General features: G+C 43.5%; 1 long non-coding RNA gene across 1 annotated transcript in view; it reads left to right on the top strand.

The window, feature by feature from the left end:
• The first annotated feature begins 1,239 nt into the window (after positions 1-1,239).
• Positions 1,240-26,324, top strand: part of LOC132384459 (uncharacterized) — a 267,486-nt gene continuing 242,401 nt past the window's right edge. The window contains exon 1 of the long non-coding RNA XR_009508905.1: positions 1,240-1,369. This is a non-coding gene — a long non-coding RNA (uncharacterized LOC132384459). The remainder of the gene's footprint in view (positions 1,370-26,324) is intronic.

The following is a 26,324-nucleotide window of genomic DNA, read 5'->3' as shown; positions in this document are numbered from 1 at the left end:
AAAGTAGACACTGGCCAGCCTTCCTAGTAATTGTATCGATGTGCTGGACCCAGAACATGTCATCAGATAGGTTAACAATCAGGAATTTAAAGAAATGTAAACTGTCAAAGTATGAGTTATCTGCAGTGTTTATGGTGTCTCAAATTGTGGTGCACTGGCTTGTGAAGCATCCAATCCCCTAACCCTGAATCAGTTAGCACCCCGAAAAAATTTTTTTAAATCTGCGCATCTTGGAAACACTAAGTCAGGCAACATCTGCAGAGGTTGAAAGCTAACATTTCAGGTCAAAGATCTTCCTCGAAACTCAGAAAGTGAAATAAAAACTTAGCTGTAAATTGATGAGAGGGTGAGCAAGGGGATAAGTATGGTAAAGGAAATATTTCTGAAAGGGCGAGAATGGGATGCCCGGGGGTAATAAATTGTAAAGGTCATCTCATTGATGGGTTAATAGGGATAGTTGGGGCGAAAATGAACACCCCCCCCCCCACTTTTTCCACACAGCCAACAAGTCTCAAAGTGACAGGCACAAGTCCTTGCATAAATATTCATACAGCGTGCATCGTCACTAAACCTCACCTCGCCGCTACAGTGACGCTAAGGCAATACGGTCTATCTTCGTTCTTGCTCTGCATTGCTACATGTGAGAGCCGGTGTTCGGCGAGAAGACGGGTGCTGAAAATAAAACCAAGTCTTATTTTTAAATGTTACTCTCCCAACCATAAAAACAGGTAAATGGAAGCGTGTGCCCTGCAGAACTGAGCGCAAGGCGACGGCTCTTTCTCTGGGGGGATGCGAACATCACAGGACGAGTCTCTGCAATCCCACCCACGGCTCTTTGAAGCAGCTTCATTCGGGTGGGGGTGGAGGCCGCACTCTAATTGAGGCGACAAAATCTAGATAAATGTTCACAATCCTTAATTAATCGCAAATGGTCTACACACATTTAACCCGAGCCCCCGGAACTGTGATCAGGGATTACATGTGGAACGAGATGAGGGCTGTGAGGATGGCGAAGGAATTTTTTCACACCCTCGCAAAGGAAAGACTGCACTGCAGATAGATTAATGCAGAACAAACATCTGACTCAGCTCAAAGACACGCGTCCAGCCAAAGTCTCCATTTTATTGGCTTCGCCTTTTTTTCGGGGCGGGACTGTGTAGGGGAGAGGGTGAAAAAGTGCAGTTGTGGGAAAAAAGGGGAGTTAAGAGTTGACTTGCTGCAGATAGGCAGGCGAGCGAGCGTTAAACGAGGACGGGTGGGGTAGGGGCTGGGAAATGCAGGGGTGTCTTCTGCTCCCTCTGCAAGGAAAGCAGCCGGTCTTCAGAGCGGGGCTTCAGTCAACACGGGAGTAGGAAGCGCGTAAGATAAAGTAAGCAGCCTTCTAGAAATCAAATGCATGGGAGGGGCGAGATCTTGTGTGTGGAGTCTCAACTTCTATGTTTGCTGAGCAGAGGGCATTAGATAGCAAAAAGCAGGGCTCCGGTAATGGTAAATCATGATGTGTTGCTGACGTCATCTTGAGGTGTGAGCGTGCCATCCAGAGAAGGAACTTTACAAAAAAAAACTTTATTGCTGTTCAGACTATTTATAACTCCCATTGTCGTCTTCGTTCTATCTGCGTTTTCTCCTCCTGTATGAACAGTCGAGACTGATTTCCCACTGCTTCCCCCTTCCATATTAATCTCTTCTACCCTCCACTTCGTACTCGAGCTACCCCTTCTGTTTTTCCTTCCCCTCCCCACTCCACCCCATGCCCCCTTTCTCTACCCTACCCCATCTCTTCCCTCTCACCCCATGTGCCTCCCTGTCTTCCACATACACATGCCTCTCTCCCTCACCTGCCTTTGTCAGCCATGTGCCCTCTTCTCTCCCCTCTCTTCCTCATCCACATGTCCCCCACACCTAAAATCTGCACGCTCGCTCCCCTTCCCTCCCCACTCGCATGCTCTCATTCTCTCCTTCCCATCCACATGCGGCTCTTCTTTCCCAACTGCTTACTCCCTCTCCATACTGCCCTCTACCCACCCTTCTGTGCATTCCCTTTCTCCCTCTAAAACTGTATTCAAGCAGGATGAACGCTCTTGGTGATCATAGTTGGATGTAGGGTACCCTGTTGTCCTTTCAAATGCACGTGGATAGTTTTCTTGTATCTTGGTCAACCCCAGATGCTAGAGTAAACATTTGTTGTTATTCTTAAGAGCTCATTGATACTAGTGTTTTCCCCTTGATCTCATTTTCAGTATAATTTAAAATATTCTTCATTTTCAATATTCCTTGAGTTCTCTTTTGAACGTCATTAATAAGCTTTTCATGATGATCTTCAAAGTGAAAATGAGGCATTTCATTGTTCTGCCATCGATGTTTGACAATGCACTTATGATGTTTACTTTCCAAGCTAATATTAAAAGAACATGTGGTCCTGGTGCAATGTAGATTCGTCCCAGTGGAGAATTAATATTTGCAAATTAAATTGACATAGTCAAGGATTCTGCATTCCTTGAAAGGGTTCTGTGCTTCAAGGGATTGTGGTACAGAGATAAGGCTCTGAACCACTCTGTTAATTCTCTGGCTCACTGCAATTTTTTTGAGCATGGCTTACTACGGAGGTCAGAGATTGTTACAGATGAGGGATCACCGATGGAGGGCCTGCAGGTTTCTCATGCTGTTGCAAAATTATCTGTGCATTTTTTTTATTGATTGATGCATTTCATGAAGAGCAGATCCAAGTCCCAAGTCTTGTGCGCAAGTACAGTGAGGTACAGGTACAGTGGAAAAAACTTGCAGCGGCATCCCAGATACCCAGTTACAGGCCACACACGTACCTAAATTATACAGTATGGGAATAGAACAATACAGCACAGGAACAGGCCCTTCAGCCCACAGCATTGTGCTAAAACAAAAACAAATCCCTCCTACCCACACAATGTCCATGTCCATCCATCTTCATTGTAATCATGTGCCTATTCAAACCTCTCTTAAAAGCCTCTAATGTATTTGCCTCTACCAGTCCATTCCAGGCATCCACCACTCCGAGTTAAAATACTTAACCCTTACATCCCCTTTGAATTTTCCCCCTCTCACCTTCAATGCATGCCCTCTGGTATTAGACATTTTTACCCTGGGAAACAGATGCTCCCTGTCTACTCTATCTATGCCTCTCATAATCTTATAAACCTCGATCAGATCTCCCTTCAGCCTCTGCCGTTCCAAAGAAAACGACCAAAATTTGATCAGCCTCTCATGGCCCTCTAAACCAGGCAGCATCCTGGTAAATTATTCTGTACCCTCTCCAAAGCCTCAACATCCTTCCATAAGACCATAAGATATGGGAGCAGAAGTAGGCCATTTGGCCCATCGAGTCTGCTCCGCTATTCAGTCATGGGCTGATCCAATTATTCCAGTCATCCCCACTCCCCTGCTTTCACCCCACACCCTTTGTTGCTCTGGCTAGTCAAGAACCTGTCTATCTCTGCTTTAAATGCACCCAAAGGCTTGGCCTCCACAGCCACTCGTGGCAACAAATTCCACAGATTTACCACCCTCTGACTAATTTCTCTGCATCTCTGTTCGAAATGGATCAATTTAGAACCTTCAATCCTGAAGTCATACCCTCTTGTCCTAGACTCCCCTATGATTCCTGGAATCATTCTTGTGAATCTTCTCTGAACCCTCTCCAATGTCAGTATATCCTTTCTAAAATAAGCAGCCCAAAACTGCACACAATACTCCAAGTGTGGTCTCACGAGTGCCTTATAGAGCCTCAGCATCACATCCCTGCTCTTATATTCTATACCTCTAGAAATGAATGTCAACATTGCATTCGCTTTCTTCACCACCGACTCAACCTGGAGGTTAACCTTTCAGGTATCCTGCACAAGGACTCCCAAGTCCCTTTACATCTCTGCATTTTGAATTCTCTCCCCACCTAAATAATAGTCTGCCTGCTTATTTCCTTCACCAAAGCGCATGACCGTACACTTTCCAACATTGTATTTCATTTCCCATTTCTTTGTTCATACCCCTAAACTATCTAAGCCTCTCTGCAGGCTCTCTGTTTCCTCAACACTACCCGCTCCTCCACCTATCTTTGTATCATCAGCAAATTTAGCCACGAATCCATTCATCCTGTAGTCCAAATCATTGACATACATCATAAAAAGCAGCGCTCCTGACATCTACCCCTGTGGAACTCCACTGGTATCCGGCATCCAGCCAGAATAGGATCCCTTTATTTCCATTCTCTTCTTTCTGCCGATCAGCCAATGCTCCACCCATGCTAGTAACTTCCTTGTAATTCCATGGGTTCTTATCTTGCTTAGCAGCCTCCTGTGCAGCACCTTGTCAAAGGCCTTCTGAAAATCCAAGTACACTACATCTACTACATTTCCTTTGTCTACCCTGCTTGTAATTTCCTCAAAAAATTGCAGTAGGTTAGTCAGACAGGATTTTACTTTCAGGAAACGATGCTGAGTTCAGCCTATCTTGTCATGTGCTTCCAGGTACTCCATAATCTCATCCCTAACAATCAATTCCGACAACTTCCCAACCACTGATGTCAGGCTAACAGGTCTAGAGTTTCCTTTCTGCTGCCTCCCGCCCTTCTTAAATAGTTGAGTAACATTTGCAATTTTCTGGTCATCCGGTACAATGTCAGAATCTGTCGATTCTTGAAAGATCATTGCTAATACCTCCACAATCTCTCCAGCTGCTTCCTTCAGAATCCAAAGGTGCATTCCATCAGGTCCAGGAGGTTTACCCACCCTCAGACCATTAAGCTTCCTGAGCACCTTCTCAGTTGTAATTTTCACTGAACATTCTTCACTTCCCTGACACTCTTCAATGTCCGGTATGACTGCAGACGTCTTCCACTGTGAATACTGATGCAAAATACGCTTTCAGTTCCTCTGCCATCTCTGTGTCTCTCTTTACAGTATCTCTAGCGTCATTTTCTACTGGTCCTATATCTACCCTCAGCTCTCTTTTACCCTTTATATACTTAAAGAATCTTTTAGTATCTTTTTGATATTAGTTGCCAGCTTTCTTTCATAATTCATCTTTTCCTTCCTGATGACCTGCTTAGTTTCCTTCTGCAAGTTTTTAAAAGCTTCCCAATCCTCTATCTTCCCACAAGCTGTGGCTTCTTGTATGCCCTCTGTTTTGCTTTTACTTTGGCTCTGACTTCACTTGTCAGCCACGGTAGTGTCCTTCTTCCATTCGAAAATTTCTTCTTATGTGGAATATATCTATCTTTCACGTCCCTCATTTTTCGCAGAAACTTCAGCCATTTCTGCTCTGCTGTCCTTCCCGCTAGTGTCCCCTTCTAGTCAACTTAGGCCAGTTCCTCTCTCATGCCACTGTAATATCCTTTATTCCACTGAAATACTGATGCATTGGAATTTAGTTTCTCCTTCTCAAATTTCAATGTGAACTCGATCATATTGTGATCTCTGTTCCCTAAGGGTTCCTTAACCTTAAGCTCTCTTATCATCTCCGGATCATTTCACAACACCCAATCCAGCACAGCCGATCCCCTAGTGGGCTCCACAACAAGCAGTTCTGAAAAGCCATCCCACTTAGACATTCTGCAAATTTTCTCTCTTGAGGTCCAGTACTGGTCTGGTTTTCCCAATCCACTTTCATGCTAAAATCCCCAACGATAATCATGACTTTGCCTTTCTAACACGCCTTTTCTATCTCCTGCTGTGATTTGTAATCCACATCCTGGCTGCTGTTTGGAGGCCTGTATACAACTGCCATTAGGGTCCTTTTGTCCTTGCCATTTCTTAACTCAACCCACAGAGACTTTATACTTTCCGATCCTATGTCATCCCTTTCTGACGATTTAATATTATTTCTTATACACAGGGAAACACCACTCCCTCTGCCTACTAACCTATCTTTCCGATGCACTGCATATCCTTGGATGTTCAGCTCCCAATGGCAGCCACCCTTTGCCAAGTTTCAGAGATGGCCACAACGTCATACTTGCCGATCTGTAGCTGAAATTCAAGATCGTCCATTTTATTTCTTATGCTGCTTGAATTTAAATATAACATTTCCAGTCCAGTATTTGTTGCTTTTTGTTTTAACTACACTACACCTCTATTGCCCTGTAAATCATCCCACTGGCTGTGATTATGCCTCATCTCCTGCCTGTCCTTTCTATCATCTCTGTTGCACGCTATCTTTGATTTAGTTCTGCTTTCCCCTTCCTCAGCCCTATCACTCTGGTTCCCACCCCCCTGCTAAATTAGTTTAACCCTCCCTAACAGCTCTATTGAACCTGCCTGCTAGGACATTGGACCCCTTTGGGTTCATGCGTGACCCGTCCTTTTTGTACAGGTCGTATCTCCCCCAGAAGAAGCCCCAGTGATCCAGGGATCCAAAGCCTTGCCCCCGACACCAGTCTCTCAGACCTGATGAATTCTTCCAGCAGTTTGGGTGTGTTGCCCTGGATTTCCAGCATTTGCAGAATCTCTTGTATTTCAGATGAAAATGTAGTCTTCTCCACTCAACATCCCAGTCACTGCAATTGAAGGCAAGACTTGGCCTCATTACAGTACAGGTGACCGGAGTCCATTTTAATTCCTGTACTGGTAAATTGGTCCATAGCCTCCTCTTCTACCACAATGAGGCCACTCTCAGGGTGGAGGAGCAACACCTCATGCTCCAACACGAGGAAATCTGCAGGTGCTGGAAATTCAAACAACACACACAAAATGCCAGTGGAACACAGCAGGCCAGGCAGCATTTATAGGAGGAAACACTGTCGACTTTTCCGGCCGAGACCCTTCGTCAGGACTAACTGAAAGGAAAGATAGTAAGAGATTTGAAAGTAGGAGGGGGAGGGGGAAATGCGAAATGATAGGAGAAGACCGGAGGGGTGGGGTGAAGCTGAAAGCCGGAAAGGTGATTGGCAAAATGGATACAGAGCTGGAGAACGGAAAGGATCATGGGACCTCATACTCCAGCTGGGTAGCCTCCAACCTGACAACATGAACACTGATTTCTCCTTCTGGTAATTCATTTTTCTTTTTACCTCCCCCTTCTCTCTTCTTCTATTCCCCTCTCTGGGCTCTTACTTCTTCTCCTCACCTGCCTATCGCCAGCCATGGAGCCCCTCCTTCTTCCCTTTCTCCCATTGTCCACTCTCCTCTCCTATCAGATTCCTTCCTCGCCGTCCCTTTACCTTTCCCACCCACCTGGCTTCACCTATCACCTTTTAGCTAGTCCTGCTTCCCCTTCCCACACCATTTTATTCTGGCGTCAACTATTTATTGATTTCCATAGATGCTGCCCCAACCATAAGGCCATAAGACCATAAGATATGGGAGCAGAAGTAGGCCATTTGGCCCATCAAGTCTGCTCTGCCATTCAATCATGGGCTGATCCAATTCTTCCAGTTATCCCCACTCCCCTGCCTTCTCCCCATACCCTTTGTTGCCTTGGGTAATCAAGAACCTATCTATCTCTGTCTTAAATGCACCCAATGACTTGGCCTCCACGGCTGCTCGTGGCAACAAATTCCACAGATTTACCTCCCTCTGACTAAAGTAATTTCTCCGTACCACTGTCCTAAATGGATGTCCTTCAATCCTGAAGTCGTGCCCTTTTGTCCTGAAATCCCTACCATGGGAAATAACTTTGCCATATCTAATCTGTTCAGGCCTTTTAACATTTGGAATGTTTCTGTGAGATCCCCCTCATTCTCCTGAACTCCAGGGAATACAGCCCAAGAGCTGCCCGATGTTCCTCATACAGTAACCCTTTCATTCCTGGAATCATTCTCGTGAATCTTCTCTGAACCCTCTCCAATGTCAGTATATCCGTTCTAAAATAAGGAGCCCAAAACTGCACACAATACTCCAATTGTGGTCTCACGAGTGCCTTATAGAGCCTCAGCATCACATCCCTGCTCTTATATTCTGTACCTCTAGAAATGAATGCCAACATTGCAGTCACCTTCTTCACCACCAACTCAACCTGGAGGTTAACCTTTAGGGTATCCTGCACAAGGACGCCCAAGTCCCTTTGCATCTCTGCATTTTGAATTCTCTCCCCATCTAAATAATAGTCTGCCTGTTTATTTCTTCCACCAAAATGCATGACCGTACACTTTCCAACACTGTATTTCATTTGCCATTTCTTTGCCCGTTCCACTAAACTATCTAAGTTTCTCTGCAGGCTCTCTGTTTCCTCAACACTACCCGCTCCTCCACCTATCTGTATCATCCATTAACCCCCCCCCCCAGTCCAAATCATTGACATATATTGTATAAAGCAGCGGTCCCAACACCAAGCCCTGTGGAACTCTGTGGAACTTCACTGGTAACCGGCAGCCAGCCAGAATAGGATCCTTTTATTTCCACTCTCTGTTTTCTGCTGATCAGTCAGTGCTCCAAAAATGCTGGTGACTTCCCTGTAATTCCATGGGCTCTTAACTTGCTAAGTAGCCTCATCCGCCGCACCTTGTCTAAGTTTTCTGAAAATCCAAGTACACCACATCTGTTGCATCTCCTTTGTCTACTCTGCTTGTAATTTCCTCAAAAAATTTCAGTAGGATGGTCAGACAGGAATTTCCTTTCAGGAAACCTTGTTGGCTTTGGCCTATCTTATCATGTGCCTCCAGGTACTCCATAATCTCATCCCTAACAATCGATTCCAACAACTTCCCAACCACTGATGTCAGGCTAACAGGTCTAGAGTTTCCTTTCTGCTGCCTCCCACCTTTCCCAAATAGCAGAGAAACATTTGCAATTTTCCAGTCATCCGGTACAATGCCAGAATCTATCGATTCTTGAAAGATTATTGTTCGTGCCTCCACAATCTCTCCAGCTACTTCCTTCAGAACCCAAGGGTGCATTCCATCAGGTCCAGAAATATTATCCACCCTCAGACCATTAAGCTTCCTGAGCACCTTCTTAATCGTAATTTTTTACTGCACAAACTTCACTTCTCTGGCACTCTTGAATGTCCGGTATACTGCAGATGTCTTCCACTGTGAAGACTGATGCAAAATACGCATTCAGTTCCTCTGCCATCTCTGTGTCTCTCATTACAATATCTCCAGTGTCATTTTCTATTGGTTCTATATCTACCCTTGGCTCTCTTTTACCCTTTATATACTTAAAAAACCTTTCAGTATCTTTTTTGATATTACTCATCAGCTTCCTTTCATAATTCATCTTTTCCTTCCTAATGACCTTCTTAGTTTCCTTCTGCAGGTTTTTAAAAGCTTCCCAATCCTCTATCTTGCCACAAGCTTTTGCTTCCTTGTATGCCCTCTCTCTTGCTTTTACTTTGGCTCTTACTTCTCTTGTCAGCCATGGTAGTGTCCTTTTTCCATTCAAAAATTTCTTATTTGGAATGTATCCGTCTTACACTTCCCTCATTTTTCACAGAAACTCCAGCCACTGCTGCTCTGCTGTCCTTCCCGCTAGTGTCCCCTTCCAGTCAACTTAGGCCAGTACCTCTCTCATGCCACTGTAATTTCCTTTATTCCACTGAAATACTGACTCATTGGAATTTAGTTTCTCCTTCTCAGATTTCAAAGTGAACTCGATTATATTGTGATCTCTGTTCCCTAAGGGTTCCTTAACCTTAAGCTTTCTTATCATCTCCATATCATTGCACAACACCCAATCCAAAACAGCCAATCCCCTAGTGGGCTCCACAACAAGATGTTCTAAAAAGCCATCCCTTAGACATTCTACAAATTCTCTCTCTTGAGGTCCAGTACTGGTCTAGTTTTCCCAATCCACTTTCATGTTAAAATCCCCAGCGATTATGACATTGCCCTTCTGTCATGCCTTTTCTATCTCCTGCTGTAATTTGTAATCCACATCTGGGCTGCCATTAGGGTCCTTTTACCCTTGCCATTTCTTAACTCAACCCATAGAGATTCTACACCTTCCAATCCTATGTCATCCCTTTCTAATGATTTAATATAATTTCTTATACACAGGGAAACACCACTCCCACTGCATGCTAACCTATCTTTCCAATACACTGTATGTCCTTGGATGGTCAACTCCCAATGGCAGCCATCCCTTAGCTAAGTTTCAGAGATGGCCACAACGTCATACTTGCCGATCTGTAGCTGAAATTCAAGATCGTCCATTTTATTTCTTATGCTGCTTGAATTTAAATATAACATTTCCAGTCCAGTATTTGTTGCTTTTTGTTTTAATTGCACCACACCTCTATTGCCCTGTAAATCATCCCACTGGCTGTGATTATGCCTCATCTCCTGCCTGTCCTTTCTATCATCTCTGTCGCACGCTATCTTTGATTTATTTCTGTTTTCCCCTGCCTCAGCCCTATCACTGGTGTTCCTACTCCCCTGCCAAATTAGTTTAACCCTCCCTAACAGCTCCATTAAACCTGTCTGTTAGGAGATTGGACCCCTTAGGGTTCAGGCATGACCCGTCCTTTTTGTACAGGTCGTACCTCCCCCAGAAGAGGCCCCATTGATCCAGGAACGTGAAGCCCTGCCCCCTACACCAGTCTCTCAGCCACACATTAATACGCCTGTTTATGCTATTCTTGCGCTCGTTAACATGTGGCACAGGCAGCAACCCTATAGTGGGACAACGAGAACTGTATGCCGTACTCCAGATGTGGCCTAACCAGATTTCTATAAAGTTGCAGCATAACCTCCTGACTTTTGAACTCAATGCCTCGACTAATAAAAGCAAACATTCCATAAACCTCCTTAACCACCTTATCAACCTGTGTAGCCATTTTCATGAAGCTATGAACTTGGACCCCAAGATCTCTGTTCAGCAACACTGTTAAGGGCCTTGCCTGTAACTGTGTGCTGCCTCCTTGCATTTGCCCTCCCAAGGTGCAACACCTCATATTTATCTGGCTTAAACTCCATCTGCCATTTCTCAGCCTGCTTCTGTAACTGATCTATATAGTGCTGTATTCTTTGCTAATCTTCTACACCATCCACAGCACCAATCTCGGTATCATTGGCAAACTTAATAACCCATCTATCTACATTTTCATCCAGGTCAGTTATATACATCACAAATAGCAGAGTTCCCAGTACGGATCCCTGTGGAACAGCTCTAATTATAGACCTCCCCAAATAAGTCCCTTTGACCATTATCCTCAGCTGTATCCAAACAGCCAATTTGCTGCAGATCCCATGCACCTTAATCTTCTGGATTAGCCTCCCATGAGATAATTTGTCAAACACTTAATAGTAAAAGCATTTTTAATGCTACTCTCTTGTTTTGCACAATCAGATTCAAGTCTATAGTAGTGAAGAGGTGGTCTGTAGACTTCTGTTTCAGGAAAGCATCTCAACTCAAGGATGAAGGAACAAGAAATTAGACAAAGGAGATGAAACTCAAGGTGCAGGTGTGAGGAAACGGTTGGAGCAACATAGAAACTGCATCTCTGATTAGGATCGTGCAAGCGGGAATGTGTTTGTGCCCAATGAAGCATCTTCTTTCTGTTCAGAGAGTTATCATGGCAGGGGCAACAGGAGTTCTGGTTGTCATCTTGGTAGGTGACCCATTAGGCATCCCAGGTGTGTCATCTTCTGTGCAGCGTCACTGAAGGCATGAACGTCATGCGATGGCTTTGTACCCATCTTGGGGACAGCGACCTTTGCTAGACCTAATGGACCAAAGGGATTTCTGTTCATTTTGTGTGGATCACACACCACTCCTTCGGCAGCTGGCATCCATCTTCTTGTTCTTCTGTCTCCCAGATGAGTCGGAGCGTGATTCCCATTGGGAAAATCATTGACACACGAAACACAGGAAGGTGGGGGGGGGGGGGGATTCATAAATACTTGAATTGCAATTACCTTTTGTATTCATCTTTCTCATAACTTCTTACCACTGCTTAGCAAACTACAAACCCTGATTAGGAATTGTTGGTCATTTTCAAATGCTTGGGTTCTCTCCTACTCCGGATGCTCTCGTTGTGGAGTTTGCACGTTCTCTCAGAATAGACTTGATTGGCTGAGTGGCCTCCTGTATACTAAAGAGTCATGTGTTTCTATTGTAACCATCGTGGAAAACTGTGCTTAAAATTAAAATTTCCATTGCGCAGGAGGCATAGGGATGTAGTAGTGGGTGGTGATCCACACCCTGGTGTTCTTCTGCCACATATACTTGTCCATCCAAGTTTTCTGGACATCCAAGTTCACCTTTCCTATCCTATATCCTCCACCCCCTGCCCATCATCCCCTCCCTACCTGGTTCTGGATGTCACCTCCCAGCTGCTTTCCCACACCTCCTATGTACTGCAGTCTTTCATGTTCCCCTTCCAACATGATGCAGGGTCTCTACCTGAAATGTCAACTTACATCTTTTGCCTCGCAGATGCTGCTTTACCTGCTGAGTTCTTCCAGTCTCTTTTTTTGTTCCAGTTTCTAGCCTCTGTGCCTCTTTTGCCTTCAGTCCAGAATAGTTCTTGGGTAAAGAATACAGAGATGTTTTTATAGCTGGTAACTTCAGATGCTGAGCTCAGATGGGCACTTGCCAAATTGCCTCCTCCTGTGCCTGTAATTTTAATTCTACTGCGGAGTTACTGTTATGTAGTGAAATGTCATAAAAAGAAGCCAAAATTGAGATTCAAAATAACAATCATTACATTACATCTTGAAAATTTACTGTGTTAATATTAGCTTGACTGAAAATTGTATATCTTTCTTGAGAGGGAAAATAGAACAAATGCTTTAAAAGTGTCTTTGGTTTGGTAGTGTACTATAGTTTGAGTGTGGTCTGTTTTGAGTTGGCCTAACTTCACGGGAGAGGATTGTGAATGTTAACACAATTCCTTTTATCAATCACAAGTGCAGATCAATCCCAAATCCCTTTCACTGTGACAGACTATTATGTGAGTCATTTTCCTTTTCCCCAAAACACCTATTAAACTAAATTTTGCTTTTGTTTTTATGAAAAGAATATGTCACCCAGTGACATCTTTAGTATTTCAGAAAGATGCTGAACTTATGAGTGGAATGCGTTGTCTCATTCTGTGTCCCGATGTTGAAACTTGTCTCTTATCTCCAAATACAGAAGTTGTTAATTTTTCACATTTCTAGTTAATAGAACATACACCTAGTGGCCACTTTATTTGATACACCTGTACACCTGCGCGTTAATGCAAATATCTAATCGTGTGGCAGCAACTCAATGCATAAAAGCATGTAGACATGGTCAAGAGGTTCAGTTGTTCAGATCAAACATCAGACTGGGAAGAAATGTGATCAAGTGACTTTGGCCATGCAATGTTAGTCAGTGCCAGACGGGGTGGTTTGAGTATCTCAGAAACTGCTGGTCTCCTGGGACTTTCATGCACAACAGTCTCTAGAGTTTACAGAGAATGGTATGAAAAACAACAAAAAAAAAACATACAGTGAGTGTCAGTTCCGTGGGTGGAAATGCCTTGTTAATAAGAGAGGTCTGAAGAGAATGGCTGGCCTGGTTCAAAATGACAGGAATGCGAAAGTAACTCAAATAACTATGTATTATAGCAGTAGTCTGCAGAAGAACATGAAGATACACTCAGTGGCAACTTTATTATGTACATGACGTACCTAATATAATGGCTACTAAGTTCTGTGAGACTCTCCCTCACTGCTCCCCCTCCATGATATCCATCTTTCAGCTCTTGTTGCACCTCATCTTTTCATATCAATTTTCTCCCTTCTGCCTTCAAAATTTGAAGTTCAAAGTAAATTTATTATCAAAGATCATTTACACGCAGCCCTGAGATTCATTTTCTTGTGGGTATTCACAGTAAATAAAACAAATACAATGTAATCAATGAAAGACCGCACCCAATAGGGCAAACAACCAGTGTGTAAAAGGCCACAAACTGAAAATATAAAAAATGAAAAAAAAAATAAACATGCAACAAGTATCAAAAATATGAAATGAAAAGTCCTTGAAAGGAAGTCCATAGATTGTGGGAAAAGTTTAGTTATGGGGTGAGTAAAGTTAAGGTATCCCCTTTGGTTCAGGAGCGTGATCGTTGAGGGGTAATAACGGTTCCTGAACCTGGTGGTGTGGGTCCTGAGACTCCCATGACTTCTCCCTGACGGCAGCAGTGAAAAGAGAACATGGCCTGGGTGGTGAGGGTCCCTGATGATGGATGATGCTTTCCTGCAAAAGTGTCCTGTGTAGATGTACTCAATGGTGGGGAGGGTTTATCTGACCTATATCCACTACTTTTTGTAGGCTCTTCCATTCAAGGACATTGGTGTTTCTGTACTAATCTTGATGCAACTGGTCAATATACTCTCTATCACACATCTACAGAAGTTTGCCAAAGTTTTAGATGACATGCTGAGTCTTTGCAAACTTCCAAGAAAGTAGAGGGACTGTTGTGCTTTCTTTGTAATGGTACTTATATGCTGGATCCTGATGAGGACTGGCTTATGGACCTCTGGTTTCCTCCTGAAGATAGTAATCAGCTCCTTGATCTTGCTGAAATTGAGAGGTTGTTGTTGTGGTAGCACTCAGCCCGATTTTCTATCTCCCTCCTATATGCTGATTCGTTACTACAATTGATTTAGCCAAGAGCAGTGGCGTCATCAGCAAACTTGAGTATGCGTTGGAGCTGTGCTTAGTCACACAGTCATAAGTATAGAGCAGGGGGCTTGTAGTGCACCTGTGCTATTGGAGATTGTGGAGGAGATGTTGTTGCCAATCTGAACAGACTGGGGTCTGCAAGTGAGGAAATCGAGGATCCAGTTACATAAGGAGGTACTGAGTCCAAGGTCTTGAAGCTAATTGATTAGTTTTGAAGGGATGATAATATTGAATGCCGAGCTATAGTCGATGAAGAGCATCTTGTTGTATGCATCTTCATTCTCCAGATGTTCCATCTGCTATTGACTTTCTGTCCCAGTAAGCAAATTGGAACAGATCTGTCCCTTCTCAGGCAGGAGCTGGTATGCTTCGTCAACAGCCTCTCAAAGCACTTCCTCACAGTGGCCGTAAGTGTTACTGAATGATAGGTCCCCACGTTCTTCTTAGGCACTAGTGTAATTCAAGCCTGCTTGAAGCAGACGAGTACCTCAGATTGCCTTGATAAGGTCTTAATATGAAATATGAAGTGTCCAGAGGTTAAGATGCTGCCTTACCCATTGGGTGCTCCATGGTTTCAGCACCTGGACTTTTCTTGGGTTGTTATCGAATAGTACAGTGCACGAACATGTCCTTTGGCCTACAATGTTGTGCCAAACTAACTAAGCTAATGGCAGATAATCCTTTTTTTCTGCATATGGTCCATAACCCTCTATGTGCTTATCTAAGAGCCTCTTAAACACCTCCATCATATCTGCCTCTGCCACCACTCCTGGCAGTATATCCTAGACATCCTCCACTCTTTCTTTAATATAAAAAAAACTTGCCGCACATCTTCTTTGAATTTATTCCCTTTCACCTTAGGTGCATGTTCTCTAGTATTAGACATTTTGACCCTGGGGAAAAGATGCCAGCTATCTACTCTATCTATGCCCCTCATAATTTTATATAGCCCTCTCACTGGGGGTTGTACACTAGCTTAGCTCGTTTGCTAACTTTGCTAACAGGAACGTGATGCAGCAGTAAGAAAAACACCTTTCATAAATAGTATATGTCTAAGGTCAGTTTGATTTGGAGTTCAACCAAACAGGAATGCCGTGATGTTCCAATTAAAGGAACCTCGATTTGATTGAATGCTGTGTAAATACTGTCTGTACACAGTTATCAGTAGCCCAGAAATGACAGGTTGTACACCAGCATAAAGTTATAATGAAAGTATATTTACCAGTTTTCAACTTTAACTAACAGTTAACAGAAAAAGAAAGGCAAAAGGGCCCATCACAGTTAAACCAGTCTAAATGTGCACCTAAACATTGGAGCTCGTTTCTGTTGTAGCTGGGAGTATCGCTTTACTCAAGGTGCTGAATTCTCATCACCAACCACAGGCAGAACTTTCTTTCTTGGAATCCTCCACCTCGTGAAGCACTCCTTGCAATAGGGTCTCCCCTTCAGATGGGATCCTCTAGGTGTCTTTCCTGGTGCTCTTCTCCCCACACCTCACCCCAAAAGACCCCAAACCAGACTACTGTCCTTCAGAAATCCCTCTCCACCCACCTCTCTAGAACCTTCTCCCCCATCCCACAACCCAGATTGGCCGACACAACATTCCTAAGTTGTACAACATGGCTTCTTATCTTTAGCCAAAACCAAAACACTCTTACCAGCAGGACACACTGCTTTTGCAGAAAACTATTAAAATAAAATACCTCACAGCATAGTGGTAGAAATCTTAACCAGGACATTACATTTATAAACTTCTCTCAGGTTTTCCCTCAGCCTCTTATGCTCCAGAGAAAACTACCCTAGTTTGCTTAACCTCTCCTTATAGCTCATGCCCTCTAATCCTGGCAGCATCTTGGTGAACCTCTTCTACACTCTCTCCAAAGCCTCCACATCCTTCCCATAATGGGGTGACCAGAATTGAATGTGATACACCAGATTCAGCCTAACTATTGTTTTATAAAGCTGCAAATTAAATTCCTGAGTCTTGAACTCAATGCCAGGGACTAGATAGCATGCTACACACACACAAGATTCTGCAGATGGTGGAAATCCAGAGCAACACACGCAAAATGCAGAAGGAACTCAGAAAGTCAGGCAGCATCTATAGAGGGGAAGAAACAGTCAATGTTTCAGGCTGAGGCCCTTCAACAGGACTGGAAAGGAAGGGGCAGAAGCCAGAATAAGGAAGTGATGTGAGAGGAGGAGTACAAGCTGACAGGTGAAAGCAGGTGAGGGGGAAGATGGGTGGGCAGGGGGAGAGGGAATGAAGTAAGAGGTTGGGAGGTGATAGCTGGAAGTAGTAGAGGGCTGAAGAAGAAGGAATCTGAAAGGAGGGGACAGTGGACCATGGAAAAAAGGGAAGGAGGTGATGGACAGGTGAGGAGAAGAGGTGAGAGGGTAGCCAGAATGGGGAATGGAGAAAAAAAGAGAGAAGGAGTGAGGAGAAATTACTGGAAGTTGGAGAAATCAATGTTCATGTGATCAGGTTAGGGGCTACCCAGACAGAATATAAGTTGTTGCTCAACCTACTTGAATTTGGCCTCATCATGGCAGTAGAGGAAGTCATGGACAGAGAGATCAATGGGAATGGGAAGTCGGATTGAAGTGGATAGCCATCAGGAGATTGTACCTTTTGCAGCAGGCAAGAGCATAGGTGCCCAACAAAGTGGTCCCTATCTGCATTCACTATGTCTTCTTTACCACCCTATCAACTTGTATGATGATCTTGTGTTGTTATCCTAATCTGGTCTGACATGCATCTCTGGGTATGTAACCAACCCCCTGGCAAAAACACACCAAGGAGTTCCCAGCCTTTTTTTATGCCACAGACCAATAACATTAAGCAAAGGGTCCACGGACACTAGGTTGAGAACCCCTGGTTTAAAGGTTGCTGTAATCTGGAAGAGCTCTGTGTACCAAGGAGGGTCAGTAGACTGCCTGTGCAGTATCTAAACCAGGTTTTCACCCAGCTTAGATCACCTCACAGTGCTATGGTGATGGTGATTGGGACGCAAGTGTAGGCCAAGAGACTGTGGAAAACACCCCATGCTTCTTTGAAACTTGGGTCAAAGAAAGGGAGGCCTTTCTGTCCTGCAATTGAGTAGTCTTGTCTCTGTATTTGTTTTGCAATCCACACCACCACTAAATGCATGATATTTATACGACAATGATTGCTGCATCTCAGAAGTAAATTATCGCCTTACCACAAAGCACATTGGAATGGCACGTTATGCAGTGGGTGGCATTAATCTGATTGGTGATACCTGAAATGGTGCTCGAAGCCTTAATTGCATGGACAATGGAGAACAAAAGCAAGTCTTGTTACAAGTTGACAGGTCACTGGTGAGACTGTATCTTGAGTAATGTGTGCGGTTTTGATTTTGTTGCTTAAGAAAAGGTATACTTGCACTGGAGATGGCGAAGATTGAAGAGGTTGATTCCCAGGATGAAGGAGTTGCCACATGAGGAACAATTCTGATCGGTGGCAGTGTAGAAACACAAGGGCCTACAGAGAGTGATGGACTCAGCCAGTTCCATCATGGGTAGAGCTCTCCCACCATTGGCAAGAAATGATGTCTCAGGAAGGCAATATCCATCATCAGGGACCTCCACCATCCTGGCCATGGTCTCTTCTTGATTCTACCTTCAGGCATCAGGAGGTACTGTAGACTGAAGACCAACACCTCAATGTTCAACAACAGCTTCTTCCCCACTGCTATCATGTTCTTGAACCGACCTGAATATTACCATAGGTTATACATTTTCTGTCGGCACTAGTGTCGTTTATTTTACATATGTGTTAAGTTATGTATAATTTATGTTAATTGAAGTTTGTTAACTTATGTTAGTCCTGTGCTACTGCTCCAGATAGCTAATTTTCCTATCATCTCTGCTCTGTGTATATATGACTATGACAAGAGATTTGAGCTTGAATTTTGCCTGTGGAGAGTGGAATTTAGAATAATGAGTGGGGATCAATTGAAACATAAAATATTCTTAAGGGTATTGATAGAGTGGCTGCTGAGAGGGATGTTTCCCTTGGCGATTCTTGATGTTTCTCTATGACTAGGGGACAGCTTCAAAATAAGGGATTTCCACTTAGAGCACAGAAAAAATACAGCAACAGACCCTTCAGACCACAATGTATATCCTGGCCAATGACGCCATTTTATACGGATTCCTTCTGCCTGTACATGACCTATGTATTCATGTGTCTGTCTAACAGCCTCCTAAACACCACTATCGTATCTGCTTCCACTACCACCCTTGGCAGCTCATTCAACCACTCTGTTTTTTTTTACTAATTTGTCCCACACATCCCCATTAAACTTTCTCCCCCTTGCCTTCAAGCTATGACCTGACCTTCAGGACTTGATATTCCTACCCTGAGAAAATATTTTGGCTGTCTGACCTTTTCTATGTCTTAAGGTGAAGATGTAGAGTAATTTCTTCCCACAAAGGTTGGGAGGGGGGACATCTCAAAGGAACAGGGGAAAGAGTAGGCTGAGATAGACAGATGTTTGGCTCACAAGGGAGGCTAAGAGAACACGTACAATGGTGCAGCTGAGGACAAGTTCAAATCAGACAGCGTATGTAGACTATTTTCTAAATGGGAAGAGAGTTCAGAAATTAAAGACTCTTTGATCATGGTTCTCTTAAAGTTAACTTGCAAGGTGAGTCAGTAGTAATGAAGGCAAAGGCAATGTTACCATTCATTTTGAGAGGTCTAGAGTATAAAAACAAGGATGTCCTGCTGAGGGGTTGTAAGGCATTGTTCAGGCTGCATTTGAAATATTATTCCTTAAATACCACAATGTATCTAAGGAAGGATGTTCTGGCCCTGGAGGGGGTTCAGAAGAATTTCACAAGAAAGATATCCGGAATGTATAACATATGAGGAGTGTTTGATCTCTCTTGGCCTGTACTTGATGGAGTTCAGAACAATGGGGGTGGGTGGTTGTGGAGGGGATCTCCTTGAAACCTACCAAAAACTGAGAAACCTGTATAGAATGAATGTGAAGAAGATGCTTCCATTATTCGGAGAATCTAAGATCCGAGGGCACAGCCTCAGAGTAAAGGGACATGCGTTTAGAACAGAAATGAGAAGGAATTTCTTCAGCCAGGAGGTGGTGATTCAGTGGAATTCATTGCCACAGAGGGTGGTGGAGACCATAGAACATAGGTTAATAAGTTCTTGATTGGTAAGGGAGAAGGTGGGAGAATGAGGTTGGGAATAAAAATCAGGCATGATTGAATGGCGGACCACACTCAGTGGTCCAATTCTGCTCCTAATGTTCTGCTCCTTACGATACGGTTTGATGGGACAGTCTCAGTGGTGCTGAACAGTCTATTCTGCACTAAATAGATTAAATCATAATGTATGAAAGAGAATTGGATGGAGAGAAAAGTAGTGTATAAGTATGAAGGTTCTTCAAAGAATTCAATTGTGCTGCTGAGATGTAGAGAGAAAAGCAAAGATGTTGATTTCTTGTGAAGTTATAAATTTGTTCATTGTGAACATTGGCCACTTGAACTATGCTGCTGATTGCATTCAATGTTGCTGCTCATAGCAGTTAAGCAAAATGGACCCTTCAAATGCTCTAATGATGTGAGAGCAGGTGGGGAAATCCTTTGGTCAGCTGCTTTCAGTTCTTGCACTCCTTCATTTTTCAGCGCTGTGAATTGCAGTGCTGGTTCAAATATTTCACAAGAGCTTTCATCAAACCAACCACCTGCCAGTCATGTGATGGGTTTGGCCTCGTTCCAAGTGATGAGTCGGTTTCACAGAAGAAATAGAAGGGGGATTAGGCCATTTGGCCTCCTACATCTGCCCTAGTCTTCATTTGGAAGGCAGTTGATCTTTTCCGCACTAACCTCATATCCATTGAGTCCCTTAACATTCAAAATTCCATTCCACTCCAGTTTTCACCACAGAGAGCACCCTATCCAAATGCATCTGAGCTTGGTAGGACAACTGCTCTGTCTGCGATCGCAAGAAACTGCAGACAGTGTGGACACAGCTCAGCACATCACAGAAACCAGCCTCCCCTCCATGGACTCTGTCTTTACCTCCCATGGGCTTAGGAAAGTAGCCAACACAATCAAGGATTCCTCCCACCCTGGACATTCTCTCTTCTCCCTTCCCCTCTCGGGCTGAAGGTACAAAAGCTTGAAAGAACATACCACCAGGCTCAAGAACAGCTTCTATCCCATTGTTTAGCAAATTATTGAATTGTTCCCTAGTATGATAAGATGGGCTCTTGACCTCACAATCTACTTTATTATAGCCTTGCACTTTATTATTTGCCTGCACTGTAGCTGTTATACTTTATTCTGCATTCTTTTATTATATTACCTTGTTCTATCTCAAAGCACTGTGCAATGAATTGATCTATATGAATAGTATGCAAGACAAATTTTTCACTGTATCTCGGTACATGTGACAATAATAAACCAATTCAAATTCAAATACCACTCCGAAATGCCTCCACAGTACTCTGCACTGGGACTCAGCTGGTAGAGCCTCTTCGTCACAGCCTAGAGACCAGTGCTCGATCCTGACCTTGAGTGCTGTCTGTGTGGAGTTTGCACGTTCTCCCTGTGACCACGTGGGTTTCTCCCAGGTACTCCGGTTTCCTTCTACATCTCAACAATGAGAGCTTAATTGGCTGCTATAGCTCGCTCCTTGCGTGTAAGTGAATGGTGGAATCTGGAGGGGTTAGTTGTTGAGAACATGGGGATAATAAATTGGGATCAGTATAAATCAGTGGTTCCCTAAATTTTTTTCGGTTACTGTTCCCCCCCCCCCCCCACCCACCTTTCTGGCCATTTTATAAAACAATTTTTAAAAAATTGAATTACAATGCTCAGTGGAAGAAAATAGAAAGTGGAAATTCAAAGCAGTGACAAATAATGACAAAAAATATTCAAATCTATTTAAAGCTGCAAATAATATTATTTATTTATGAAATTACAGTAAAAATAGTTTCATCAACTATTTTAGAGCATACATTAGTAATCCAACTATTCACTATTTCATTGATTTTTCACCATTCAATGAGATGGATGGGTTGGAGCAGAGATACCAGCTTCTCAACATCAGGCTCAATGTACCTCAGACGGAGTCTCACTCTGATCCCCACGTTCAGTAATTTACAGTCTATTTCCTTGCTTTGAAAGAAGTTGGGCAACTCCACTGAAACCGCCCTCCACTAAATATGATGTTGGAAAGGCAATAAAGAACATTTTGACCATTTTCCACAGTGCGGGAGAGTGTTTAGAGTTTTCTTTCTGCACTCAAAAGTCTTGATATTTTTTTGAACCTCGGCTTCAGATCAAAGTGATTTTGTCGTGAGATCAGTTCTTCCTCCATCCTTCTTGTTAATTCCTCATTACAATTGTTCAGGAATACTTTTATTACCTAATCTGGAACTTGGATTGAGAGAAGATCCTGAAATCTCTCTGGCATGCCTTTATGCAGCTTACCCAGGTGAGCACAATATACCTGAAAATCATCAACTGGTATTTTTTCTTTCTCTTCTAACTCAGAACTTCCTTCTCTGTCCTAAATGTCCAACACTTATTGTGAGATGTCAGCCCCTGGTTCGAGACTCTCCAGCTAAGGAAACATCAAGTCCACAGCTGCCCTGTCAACTCCCTTAATGACGTCATCTATTACTCATTGAAATTCGAGCCAGCACATGTCTAGTCTAGTTAACCTCCCTTTGTAGACCAACCTGCTGTCCCAGGTTGTAGGTTTATCATAAATATATCCTTCTTTAGGTAGGGGTACCTGACCTGTGTGCAATATTCTACATGTGGAAGCACCAATAGTTCTCAAACATCCTTTGTAACCAATAGATTCCACATCCTAACACATCCTGGGAAATCTCTGCTGTCTGTAGCTCTAACATCTTTTCTATCCACCCAGGTCTCTTATGGGGATGATTGTTGTGAACAATCAAGATGGTTTACAAAACAGTGTCAGATTGCATGACTGATGTCCAGTGAAAATGGCCTGGAAAACCTTGAATTTGAAAATACTTAACCCATAATTCTGTTTATAAAATGGTGGTGAGACCACAGCTGAAGAGTTGTGTTGACTTTTGGTTGTTACAAGGATGTGATTGAACTGGAGAGGATGCAGAGCGGGTTCACCAGGATGTGATTTGGGCTGGAGTGATTCAGGAGAGACTGGATGGGCAAAGGTTGTTATCCTTGGAGTGGAAAAAGCTGAAGGAGGAGACCCCCACAGTGATATATAAAACAATGAGAGATGTAGATAAGCTATAATAATTTTCTCCCTATGGCAGAGGATGCCTAAAATTAAAGGGCATAAATTTAGTGTAAGATGTTAGAGGGATCTTGGAGGATTCTCTCTCCCCCCACCCCCAAGAGTGTTTGGAATTTGTCTGATGGGGGTGGTGGAAGCAGAGACTCGCTCTTCATTTCTATCTACCCAAGTCTCTTATGGATTTGATTCTTGTGAATAATCAGGATGGTTTACAAACAGTGTCATATTGCATGACTGATGTTCAGTGAAAATGGCCTGGAAAACCTTTAATTTGCAAATATTTCACTCATAAATTTGTTTATAAAATATCCACCGGCCCACAGCTGATACGTTGTGATCTCACTTTAAGGACTCTTTATCTTGTTATTTTGTGCTCTCATTATTTATTGCTATTTATTTATATTTGCATTTGCCCAGTTTGTTGTTCATTGATCTTGTTTACAGTTACTGTTCTATAGATTTGCTAAGTATGCCCGCTGGAGAAAGACGACAGGGTTGTACATGGTGACATGTATGTACTCTGATAATAAATTTTACTTTGAACTTTGAAGAAGTTTCTGAATGAGCATTTCAATCACCAAGGTCAAGAAAGTCTGATAAATGGGATCAGTATTGATGGGAGGTTAATGATTGTCACGTGCACGTTTAGTTAGAACATAGAACAGTACAGAAGAGGAAAAGGCCCTTTGACCCACAATGTTGTACCGAACTAATTAAATTAGTAATCAAGTGCCCACATAAACTAATCTATTCTGCCTTTGCAATGTTCATATTGTTCCATCTCATGCACATTCATGTACCTATCTAAGACCCTCTTGAAGGCAACCCACTTTTGTCCAACCTCTCCTCTTAGCATCTGCCCACAAATCCAGGCAGTGTCCTGTAAACCTCTTCTGCACCTTCTCCAAAGCTTCCACATCCTTCCTGTAACGGGGCAATCAGAACATAATGTTGTACTCCAGTTGTGGCCTAATTAGAGTTTTGTAAAACCGGAGGGCCTCTTTCTATGTTGTGTTATTCTACGACATCTGAAGTTGCTTGCTCCACTTAAAAATAATGGCTCGATATTGTGGCTAAACTTCAAAGATGCTGATTAAATTCACAGGTAAAGGAATTGAGGGCAGATGCAGTGTTGGTGTTCTTCAGAATAAGTTCTAGGCTAACACAATGTTCAAAGATGAGAGAGTTTCATTTCTATTGTGCTTTTCATATCCTAACTAGGATGTTTCAAACCACTTTACAGCCAGTAAAGTGTTTTTCTGAACTGTTTCCAGGGGTTGTGGTAAAATAGAGAGATTCAGATTCAGATTATATTTATCACCCGTTCATCAAGACATACATTGAAAATGTGTTGTTTGCATTAACATCCAACACACTTAGGGATGTACTGGGGGCAGTCCACAAGTGTTTCAACACATTCTGGTGCCAACATAGCATGCCTCCAATGCTTGGCAGTACAACACAGACCGCAACAAGCAACAAAACAACAGCAGCAAAAACAAAAACACAAGGGATTCTGCAGATGCTGGAAATCCAGAGCAACACACACAAAATGCTCAAGGAACTTAGCAGGTCAGGCAGCATCTGTGGAAATGAATAAACAGTTGATCTTCTGGTCCAAGACCTTTCTTTAGGTCTGATAGGGAAGGGGGAAGACTCCAGAATAAAAAGGTGTGGAGAGGGGAAAGATGACTAGCTAGAAAGTGATAGTTGAAACCAGGTGGGTAGGAAAGATAAAGGGCTGGAGGGGAAGGAATCTGATTGGAGAGGAGAGTGGACCATGGGAGAAAGGGAAGAAGGAGGGACAGTAGGGCAAGGTGATAGGCAGGTGAGGAGAAGAGGTAAGAGGGTAGAGTGGGGAATAGAAGAAAAGGAAGGGGGGAAAATTAGCAGTAGTGGATATGGATGTTAACGCCATCAGGTTGGAGGCTACCTAGACAGAATATGAGGTGTTGTTCCTCTACCCTAAGAGTGGCCTCATTGAGGCAAAAGGGGAGGCTATAGATTGACGTGTCAGAAAGGGAAAGGGGATAAAAGTTAAAATAGTTGACCTTCGGGAAATTCTGCTTTTGGCAGATGGAGCGAAGATACTCAACAAAGTGGTCCCCCACCTGACATTGGGTCTAACTAATGCTCACCATCGGGAGCACCAGATACAGTAGGGGTCTCCAACAGATTCTCAGGTGAAGTGTTGCCTCGCCTGGTAGTACTGTTTGGGTTCTGAATGGAAGTAAAGGAGCTGAATGAGTAGGTATAGCATTTCCTTCACTTGCAGGGATATGTGCCAAGTGGGAGATTAGTGGGGAGGGATGATTGACAAGGAGGGACTGATCCCTGCAGAAAGCGGAGAGTGGCGCGGGGGAGGTAAAGATGCATTTGGTGGTATGATCCCATTAAAGATGGCGGAAGTTGCGGAGAATGATTTATAGGATGTGGAGGCTCATGGGTGGTAGGTGAGGACAGGAGGAACTCTATCCCTGTTACATTGGCGGGAAGATGTCCAGGAAATGGAAAAGCGGGTGAGGGTAGCATCAATGGTGGAATAAGGGAAACCACATTCTTTGAAGAAGGAGGATATCTCTGATGTCCTGGAAAGGAACGCCTCATCTTCGGAACAGATGCGGTGGAGACAAAGGTACTCAGAATAGGAAAAGCATTTTTACAGGAGGTAGGGTGGGAAGAGGTACAGTATAGTCAATATAGCTGTGGGAATCAGTAGGTTTATAAAAGATATCGGTTGACAGTTTGTTTCCAGAGATGGAGATAAAGAGATCAAGAAAGGGGAGGGAGGTGTCACAAATGGACCGAGGGCAGGGTGGAAGTTGGAGGTGAAGTTGATGAAATTGACAAGCATGGGTGCATGTAGCAGCACCAATGCAGTGTATCGGTGGCTACCCCTTGAGTTTGGAGAAAGTGGGAGGAGCCAAAGGAGAAATTGTTGAGGGTGAGGACCAATTCTGCCAGATAGAGGAGGGTGGTCCTAGAGGGGAACTGGTTGGGTGTTTTGTTGAGAAAGAAGCAGAGAACTTTAAGGGCTTCTTGATGGAGGATAGAACTGTATAGGGATTGGACATCCATGGTGAAAATGAGGCAGTTAGGGCCAGGGAATGGAAAGTTGTTGAGACTGAGAGCAGGTGAAGTGTTGCAGATGTAGGTGGGAAGGGACTGAACCGAGGGGGATAGAACAGAGTCGAGATATGCAGATATGAGTTCAGTGGGGCAGGAGCAAACAGAGACAATGGGCCTACCTGGGCAGTCATGTTTATGGATCTTGGGTAGGAGGTAGAAATGAGCAGTGCGGAGTAAGGGAACTATGAGTTTGGTGGCAGCAGATAGGAGTTCTCCAGAGGTTAGTGATGGCATCGGAGACAATTTTCTGATGGTCTGAAGTGGAGTCCTTTTCAAGGGGTAAGTAAGAGGAGGTGTCTGAGCCTCAGTAAGGTAGAGACCAGTCCACCACACTACAACAG

The sequence above is a fragment of the Hypanus sabinus genome, chromosome X1, assembly GCF_030144855.1.
Source record: "Hypanus sabinus isolate sHypSab1 chromosome X1, sHypSab1.hap1, whole genome shotgun sequence".
In the NCBI taxonomy this organism is placed as follows: Eukaryota; Metazoa; Chordata; class Chondrichthyes; order Myliobatiformes; family Dasyatidae; genus Hypanus; species Hypanus sabinus.
The sequence above is the reverse complement of the archived record's forward strand: the minus strand, read 5'-3'. Positions and strand labels throughout refer to the sequence as shown.